This window comes from Babylonia areolata, chromosome 12 (assembly GCF_041734735.1).
Source record: "Babylonia areolata isolate BAREFJ2019XMU chromosome 12, ASM4173473v1, whole genome shotgun sequence".
Classification (NCBI taxonomy): domain Eukaryota; kingdom Metazoa; phylum Mollusca; class Gastropoda; order Neogastropoda; family Buccinidae; genus Babylonia; species Babylonia areolata.
Window position 1 is genome coordinate 9,710,717 of NC_134887.1, and position 10,000 is coordinate 9,720,716.

At 44.5% G+C, this 10,000-nt stretch overlaps 1 pseudogene across 1 annotated transcript in view; it reads right to left on the bottom strand.

Moving 5' to 3' along the window:
- The window catches only part of LOC143288383 (matrilin-1-like), a 22,126-nt pseudogene that overhangs the window by 4,044 nt on the left and 8,082 nt on the right, over nucleotides 1-10,000 (bottom strand). The window contains exons 6-12 of the transcript XR_013056089.1: nucleotides 9,927-10,000; nucleotides 8,100-8,300; nucleotides 6,162-6,224; nucleotides 5,199-5,332; nucleotides 4,500-4,712; nucleotides 3,550-3,747; nucleotides 2,156-2,178 (exon numbers count right to left, since the gene is read on the bottom strand). The exon at nucleotides 9,927-10,000 is cut by the window's right edge and continues 162 nt beyond it. The product of XR_013056089.1 is annotated as a matrilin-1-like (transcript). The remainder of the gene's footprint in view (nucleotides 1-2,155; nucleotides 2,179-3,549; nucleotides 3,748-4,499; nucleotides 4,713-5,198; nucleotides 5,333-6,161; nucleotides 6,225-8,099; nucleotides 8,301-9,926) is intronic.

Here is a 10,000-nt window from a genome sequence, read left to right on the forward strand (position 1 = left end):
CGAACGCTGACATGGATTACGGGATCTTTAACGTGCGTATTTGATCTTCTGCTTGCATATACACACGAAGGGGGTTCAGGCTCTGGCAGGTCTGCACATACGTTGGCCTGGGAGATCGTAAAAATCTCCACCCTTTACCGTGATTCGAACCCGGGACCCTCAGATCGAAAGTCCAACGCTTTAACCACTCGGCTATTGCGCCCGTCGTCAAAGATCAGTGAATTGAAAGACTTTTGTTTATAATGAAATATCCATAGAACAATGGCACGATCACTTTTTTTGTTTTTGGTTTGAGTGTTTTCAATGAATCAAATCCATGATGCAGAACAAGAAGAACACATGCAGTTAGAGGATGAAGATGATTTTGAACCATTGTTTAATGACCCAGTATCTAATCAGTGAAGAGGTTATTGTTGGTATTTTGACATTGGAAAGCAGGAAAGAGCGCAGGACCAGATAAAGTTGTTGGAGAGATGTTAAAGCATGCAAATACAGCCATTATAACATTTCTTGTACAATTATTTATCCAGCTTTTTGACAATGGTACTTTTCCTTTCAGAATGGTGTAAATCCATACTTAACCCAATTCATAAAAAGGGAGATGTCAACAATCCCGACAATTATCGTGGAGTAGTGCTTACCAACATTCCAAGTAAAGTGTATACTTATATATTGAATAAGAGATTAACAAAATGGTCTGAAAAAGAAGAAAAAAAATGAACAGCAAGCAGGTTTTTAGAAGTAATTATAGTGCAACAAATCACCATATATTTACATTGTACACACTTGTGCAAAAATACTTAACACAAAAACGTTATGTTGCTTTCATAGACTTGAGTAAGGCCTTCGATTCCGTGAATCGTAATGTATTATGGCCTGTTTTGCGTGAAAGTGGTGTGAATGGCAAATTGTAAATGCTCTTAGAGGCATTTTTAAAACAGTGCTTGCGTGCATGCTTGCGAATGGTATAATATATACAGAATGTTTTGACTGTCAAAACGGGGTAAAGCAAGGTTGTCTCTTGTGCCCATAAATGTTCTCTTTTCAAAATTTTTATTAATTAATTCGCAATAGAATTGTTGAGAAAAGGGAGGCATGGAATTAAGTTGATTCCGGGAGAATCGAGATTTTTTTTTACTGCTATTTGCAGATGGTGTTATTCTTTTGTCTGATACTTATGGGTTTGCAACTTTTGTGAAATGCATAAAATATTGGTTGAAATTATTGAAATTTCCGCAATCACACTTACCTAGAAAGGCTTACGAGACGATGCTTTTTACAAATGTTATTAGGAAAAGACCATTGTGCTTAAAGTGTAAAAAGGTTTCGTCTGAACACGCTTTTGGAACTGCGCTGATGTTTCAGGAAGTGTGAAGCAAACAGCAGTTTATATCAGAATTTAAAGATGGATTAATTTGTTCTTTTAAACAAAATTGGCATTCAGATATGGAAAGCAAAGAGAAATATAGTTGTTTTTTTGTCATTCAAAATTATATTTCAGACTGAAATTTGCTAACAGTTATCACAGATAAGTGGCATAGGTTTGATTTTGTAAGATTTCGACTGTGTACATTTGGTTTCAACGCAAATGAAATGTGGGTATCCACAAAGCGCCGTGTCCTTTGTGTACATCTAGAATAGATGACGAAAAACATTTTCTGTTTTAATGTAAATTATATGATAACGTGAGAGAAAAATGTACATTTTAAAAATCTCATCTAGTTAAAAGGCATGATATATTTTCTGCTTTATAATCTGATGATGGACGTATCATACAGTCAACAGCTCTCTCTCTCTGTCTCTCTCTGTGTCTCTCTCTCACACACACACTCTTATGAAATGCTAAATAGTGAAGACATTCACAAAAAAACCAACAACAGAAACTGTTATAAACTCGTTCAACTGATACAGATGTAAACGATGCTTTAAACATGTTTAATCAGTGTGTAAGACAGATTGCTGAACGCACGAAAAAGATTGTGTTAATACAGACCAAAAAGTGAAAGTTTTCGACCAAGAATGAGCGATTAGCAGGAGAAATGTCAGAATGTCAGAAGATTACTGAGAAGAAGAACACCAACAAGAATACGTAATCATCGGGGGTGAGTGAATTAAAAAAAAAAATACAGAAAAGGAAAAGAAAACGATAAAATACCTTTCTTCATCAGCGGGTTTCGTCTGTAAAGAATCATAATTGTTTTTTTTTTTTTTAAAATGCTGTACACAAGGTTTTCTTTAAAGGAAAGCAATCAATGAGTAATATTACAAACTGACGAGGGTTCCAGCACCTAAAATGCTTATCAGAAACGGATATCAGAAGCGAAACGTGCGATGAAGATTTGTCTGATGACAGACGGGCGCAACAGCCGAATGGTTACAGCGTTGGACTTTCAATCTGAGGGTCCCGGTTTCGAACCACGGTGACGGCGCCTGGTGGGTAAAAGGGTGGAGAGTTTTACGATCCTCCAGGTCAACATATGTGCAGACCTGACAGTGCCTGAACCCCCTTCGTGTGTATACGCAAGCAGAAGATCAAATACGCACGTTAAAGATCCTGTGATCCATGTCAGCGTTTGGTGGGTTATGGAAACAACAACATACCCAGCTTGCACACCCCCGAAAACGGAGTATGGCTGCCTACATGGCGGGTTAAAAACGGTCATACACGTAAAAGCCCACTCGCGTAAATACGAGTGGACGTGGGAGTTGCAGCCCACGAACACAGAAGAAGTAGTCTGATGACGACATAACTTTTAATGGATGACTCGTCCTATTTATGAAGAAGAAGTGTTGCTGGCGATGAAAAAAAACACCACCTGAGAGCTCGCAAAGCGGCCGGTTCAGATGGCATTGTTTGAGAACTACTAAAGAACTCAAATGATCAAACTGTAAATTTCAATGGTGAGTTTCCTATAAACTGGCCAGAATCTAGTAATATATCGCTGTTAAAAACAACAACAACAACAACAAAACAAAACAAAAAACAACAACAACCACCAAAAAAAACAAAAACAAAAAACCCCACAGATGGTGCTAACAACACAATTACATAGGTATTTCTCTTAGTGATGTAAGTAGTAAATAATTCTTTAAAAACATTTTTTTTTATAGAAATTAAAAGTAGGCTAAAAGATTGGATGGAAGAGATAATAATGCTGTTGAGTTCCAAGGTGGTTTCAAGAAATGCTGTTCAAGTGTGTGTGTGTTTACAGTTTTCCTATAATCACAAACTCCTCCCTCCCTCTCTCTCTCTCTCAATATATATATACAAATACATATCTATATATTATACACTCTCTAACCCCCTCACAATTACCCTCTCTCTCTCACTTGTTCTCTCTCTCTCTCTCACACTCACACACAGACACACACACATTTTTCTTGTTCTCTCTCTCTCTCACACACACACTCTCTCTCTCTCTCTCACACACACTCTCCCCTTCCTCCCCCGACCCCCACCCACGCCCCTAAAAAAAAACAAACACCCCCCGGCCCCCCCCCCCCCACACACACATACCCACCACCCACCCGACACACAAAGCCACTCACCTGGTTGGTCTGGCAGAGGTGATCCAGGAGCTCGCTGGACTGCTTGAAGGAAGAGTCGTTCAGCTGCAGGAGGGTCGCTTCCGCGGGAAGCAGCATCCCCAGCACCCTGTGCATGTCGGCGTCCTTGGTGGACACGAACACGTGCACCCCGCTTCTCACCATGGCCTCGATGGAGCGCATCAGCTTGGTCGTGTCCACCTGTTCGTTGGTTTTTGGTTGGGAGGAAGGGGGGCGGAGAGGGGTGGAGGGGGGCAAGGGGGGGGGGGGCAGGGGTGAGTAAGAAAAGGTGGGGAGTGGGGGGGGGGGGGGGAAAGAGAAAAGAAAAAAAAGGTTATAAAGGTTCCTTTTTGCCTTAAAAAAAAAAAGATTTATTAATTTATTTTAATTACTTTACGGCGGCCATTGCGGCAGTTTTCAGGATGGTTGAGGGGGCACTGGGGGTGGAATCTTATCTGGACTGCCCCGTACCTTCTCTTCAACCCCCCCTCCCCCCCCACACACACACACACACCCACACCCACACCCACACCCAACCACACAATCCACCCCCCCCCCCACGCCCCCTCAACCCCTTGCAACCATTAACTCACTCAGTACGGCCAGTCCTCTCTTCTCCTCTACACAGACCCCTCGGATGTCCAGTGGGTGTCTGAATGACCCAACCTTTAGCTTCCGTCGTCAGAATTGTGGTATTCTTTGTCAACATTCACCTCTTCAGTATAAGAGCCTTCCGCTTGCAGTATTTTGATGGTGGTAATTGGGGTGAAACGCTGTTAACGTCGTCTCTTTCGCCGTTCGTATGGAGAGAGTTAAGGCAGCCAGTCTCCGTTTTCCGCACACACACAAACACAACACACACACAACATACACACACACAACACAACACACACACAAAACACACACACAACACCCCCCCCCCCCCACACACACACACGGACACGGACACGAACCTTGGTGTGCCCCAGGAAGATGACGGCCACCTTGCGGGCGTCCTCCCGCCCGCCGTTGCTGACGCCGAAGCGGCTCTTGGTGGCGCGATTGACGATGGTGGGCAGCTTGTTAGAGTCATAGGCGGACAGGCGCTTCTTGATGGCGTTTTGCGTCTGGTACTTGTCCAGCGAGAACCCCTCGTCCTGCGGGCAGTCGCCGCTCACAACCCCGTACTACAGGGACAGAGCGGCCACAAGGGGTTAAACAATGAAAAGGTTAGAAAGAAAAGAGGAAAGAAAAAAAAAAAGAAAAGAAAAAATGAGATAAAGTTAATGATGGTAACAGCAGCAGCAGCGGTAATAGTAGTAAAGGTTCAACATGAGATTAGAAAATTAAAAGATAAATATCCACAATACCAGTAGCAGTTGTCGTAGTCTTAGTAGTCGTGGCAGTAGTAGTAGTAGTAATAGTAGAAAATTAGAAGATAATAACAATATCAGTAGTAGTAATAGTAGTAGTAGTAGACGTGGAAACGCAACACAACTCAACACAACTCCAATACCACGCAAACACCACACAACAACAACAACAGTATCAGTACCAGTAGCTCAAGGAGGCGTCACTGCGTTCGGTCAAATCACAACAACACAACAACAACAACAACAACAACAGCACAACAACAACCCACAACAACAACCACCACCACCACCAGAACTGACCCTCCAGCCTTGCTCCAGCTCATCAGAGTCCACCACGTGGGAGATGAAGGTGGTGACGAAGCTGGTCTCATCAATCCCCATGGCCGTAGGGTTGAAGACGAAGTTGATGTCAGTGGGGAACTCCTCGCCACAGGCTGCAGGGAACAGGGAGGAGGAAGAGGTAGACGCAGAGGAAGAGAAAGAGGAGGAGAAAGAGGAAGAGGAAGAGGAAGAGGAGGAGGAGGACGAAGAGGAGGAGAAGAAGGAGAAAGAGGAGAAAGAGGAAGAGAAAGAGGAGGAGAAAGAGGAAGAGGGATGGGAAGAGGAAGACGAGGAGAAAGAGGAAGAGCAAAAAGAGAATAAAGCAAGAGGAGAAAAGAGGAAGGGGGAGGAGGAGGGAGGAAGGAAGGAGGAGGGGGAAGAGAAGTAAGGAGGAAGGTAGAGAAGGAACAAGAGCAAGCAGGAGGAGGAAGAGGACGAGGAAGGAGGAGAAGAGGAGGAAGGAGGAGAAGGAAGAGAAGGAGGAGAAGAGGAGGAGGAGGGAGGAAGAGGAAGGAGGAGAAGGAGGAGGAGGGAGAAGGAAGAGGAAGGAGGACGAAAGAGAGAAGGAAGGGAAGGAGGAGTAGAGGAAGAGAAAGAAGAGAAGAGGAGGAGGAGGAGGAAAAGGAAGAGGAATGAGGAGGAGGGATAGGAGGGAGGAGGAGGAAGAGGAGGAAAGATAAGGAAGAAGGATGGATGAGGAGGAAAAGGAGGAGTAGGAAGAAGGAATAGGAAGGAGGAGTAGGAAGGAGGAGGAGGAGGAAGAGGAAGGAGGATAAGAAGGATGGAGGAGGAGGAAGAGGAGGAGGAAGGGTGAAGAGGAAGTAGAGGAGGTAGAAAAGAACAGGAGGAGGAAGAGATGGAGGAGGAGGAGGAGGAGTAACACGAACAGAGGCAGAAGAAGCATCTTAAAAAAAAAAAAAAAATCAATAAGGGAACACTTACGCTGGGTCTGCATCATGGTGGTGGTGGTGGGGGGTGGAGGGGGGGTCGTTGGCTTTGGCACCACTGAAACAGAAGAGGCACAGCGTTGTATTGCATTGCATTGCATTGCATTGCATTGTGTTCCATCGCTCTGCAAAGTGTCATATAGGGTACGTGTTTGCAATGCAATGGAATGCAAGGCAACGGTTTGAGCATTGTCGCACAGAAGCCACATTATATATACACACACACACACGCGCGCGCGCGCACACACACACACACACGAACGCCCTAACCCCAAAGTACAACAACAACAACAACAGCTACTACTATTACTGCTACTGCTTGTACTGCTACTACTACTACGACTACTACTGCTACTACTGACGTTTGCAAGCTTTGGTGGTCACAGCATCCTTTATGTCAAACACACACATTCACACAAAGCAACGACAACAGCAACAGCTACTGCTGCTACTACTACTACTACTGCTGCTGCTACTACTACTACTACTGACGTTTGCAAGTCTTGGTGGTCAGAGCATTCGTGATGTCCATTCCAACCCCCACAAAAAAAACACAACCACAGCCACAACCACTACCACAACGACAACCACTACCACAACGACAACCACTACTACAGACGTTTGCATCCCATCCCAACCCCCACAAAACCACAACCACAACCTTTGACACGATAGACCATTCAATCCTTCTTTCCCGTCTTCATTTTACATTTGGTATCAACGGCACTGTTCTAAACTGGTTCAAATCTTATCTCACTGATCGATTCCAGTCTGTCATTGTTGATCATTTCCAATCTGAACCCGTTAAAATCGAACATGGAGTCCCACAGGGATCTGTGTTAGGCCCAGTGCTCTTAACATTGTACACTTCTCCTCTCGCTGAAATTATCAACCGCCAAATATCAGTCATCATTCTTATGCTGATGACACTCAACTCCAGAAGAGTGATACCCCTGAAAAATTGTTGTCGCTCTTGCAAGAAACATCCAACTGCTTCCTGGACATTCAGAACTGGATGACCCGAAATGAGTTACAATTGAATGCGGACAAAACTGAAGCAATGATCATAGGGACTAAACAAAAACTTTCTTCCATCACAATTGACACAATCAAACTTGGCAGCTCTTTCCATGTCAGTCAGGAACCTCGGTGTTGTCCTTGACAAACTGTCCATGCAAAAATTTATCAGTCAGACATGTCAGTCCTCCTGTCAACTGCGGCGCATCAGTGCCGTCCGGAAATATCTGTCCACTGACGCAACATCTAGACTTGTCGTTTCTTTCATTCTCTCTCGCCTTGACTACTGTAACTCTCTATTGTCTAGTTTGCCTGCTTCATCCATTCAGTCCCTTCAGCGCATACAAAACTCTGCTGCCCGACTCGTCCTCAGAAAGAAAAGATCTGAGCACATCACTCCTCTTTTGCAACATCTCCACTGGCTCCCTGTCTCACACCGAATAAAGTACAAGATAACACTCTATGTTATAGATGCATTCACAAAACTGCCCCTTCCTATCTCTGCGGCTGCCTTCACCTCTACACTCCATCTCGCTCACTACGATCGGCTTCGGATCCACTCTGTTTACGCATACCCAGATTCAAACACTTGACTACTGGCCGCCGTTCTTTTTCTGTCTCTGGGCCTTGCGATTTGAATGAACTTCCTCTTTCGCTTCGTCAAGTCTCCACACTCAGCTCTTTCAAGTCTGGCCTTAAAACCCACCTCTTCCCAAAATAGCCTCCCTTGCCTGCCCTTCCTTGTCTTTAGTTTCTACAGTTTTAGAATTGTGCATGCGTGTGAATGACTGGTGCGATTGATTTGTCTCTGCAAAAGATTCAGCGCTATATAAATACCATTATTGTTATTATTATTATTATTATTATTATTACCACCACCACCACAACCACTACTACTACTACTACTACTACAGACGTTTGCAAGTCATGGTGGTCAGAGAGTCCTTGATTCCCTTGTCCAGATCATCGTAGCTCTCCGCACGGAACACGTTGTCCTTGTTGCCCGCCGCGATGTTGAGCAGCTCTTGGGTCTTCACGGCCTTCCCCACGCCCTACCGCGAACACTGTGATGTTGGCCGCTTTGGTCAGCTGGGCCTGACGGGCTGTCCAGCGGCCCCTGGGCAGTGAAAACGATGTGTGCTCTTCATACATCTCTCCACAGTCTGTCAACTGCACGTACTGTGGCTTTAAGACGAGAGGGAGAGAAAACCCCCCCAACAAAACCCCCATCCAGCACAATAAACCCCAATGTCCACCCGAGTCCGGGGGATAAAGTGATAAGAACCTCTAGGGAGAGCTGGACAATACAAGGTCTTCCGAGAATAAGACCCCCCCCCGTCAATCCATATACTGTGATTTTATACGAGGACAAAAAATCCCCGTCTATCCATATACTGTGACTTTATAACAGGAAAAATACCCCCTGTCTATCCATATACTGTGACTTTATAACAGGAAAAAAAAACCCTGTCTATCCATATACTGTGACTTTAGACGAGGGAAAAAACCCTGTCTATCCATATACCGTGACTTTAGACGAGGGAAAAAACCCCCTGTCTATCCATATACTGTGACTTTAGACGAGGGGAAAAAACCCTGTCTATCCATATACCGTGACTTTAGACGAGGGAAAAAAACCCTGTCTATCCATATACTGTGACTTCAGACAAGGAAAAAACCCTGTCTATCCATGTACTGTGACTTTAGACGAGGGAAAAAACCCTGTCTATCCATATACTGTGACTTTAGACGAGGGAAAAAACCCTGTCTATCCATATACTGTGACTTTAGACGAGGGGAAAAACCCTGTTTATCCATATACTGTGACTTTAGACGAGGGGAAAAACCCTGTTTATCCATATACTGTGACTTTAGACAAGGAAAAAACCCTGTCCATCCATATACTGTGACTTTAGACGAGGGAAAAAACCCTGTCTATCCATATACCGTGACTTTAGACGAGGGAAAAAACCCTGTCTATCCATATACTGTGACTTTAGACGAGGGGAAAAAACCCTGTCTATCCATATATTGTGACTTTAGACGAGGGGAAAAACCCTGTCTATCCATATACCGTGACTTTAGACGAGGGAAAAAAGCCCCAACGTTCAGCTGGGGAATGAAAACGATGTGTGCTCTTGACACATCTATCCACGTCTATCCTCTGTGACTTAAGACGAGGGAAACCCCCCCCCACCCAACTATGTACAAAGGAGGAGTGAGAACCTTGAACAAAAATTAACTGTATACTTAATTAAAAAAAAAAAAAAAAAAAAAAAAAAATCAAATGTCCAACTGGACTGCAAAAATTTTTTTTAACAGCATTACAAAATTATCAATAACGTGAAAATGATAATGATAATACTTATGATAATAATAACAACAACAATAATGATACTACTACTATTACTACAACCGCTACTGATGCTGCTGCTGCTACTGCTTCTACTACTGCTGCTGCTACTACTACTGCCAAAACAAAATATCGTCTCCAACCTTTACACGTTACTGGGTAACACTGAAACACACACACACACACACACACACACACACACATACACACACACACACGCGCGCGCGCGCGCGCGCGCGCGCCCAATGAAGGGAAAAAACCCAACGTTCAGCTGGTACTTGGGAATGACCCCCCTCGCCCCCCGCTCCCCCCCTCGCCCCCCCTCCCACACACACAGTCCCTCACAAAACAAAACCAACCAAACCCAGACCCAAACCCAAACCATCCTACCTCTGCGAGTTACCGTCGGTGAGGACCACAACGATCTTGGGGATCCCGGGCCGGGCCGGGGCCATCTGGACCTC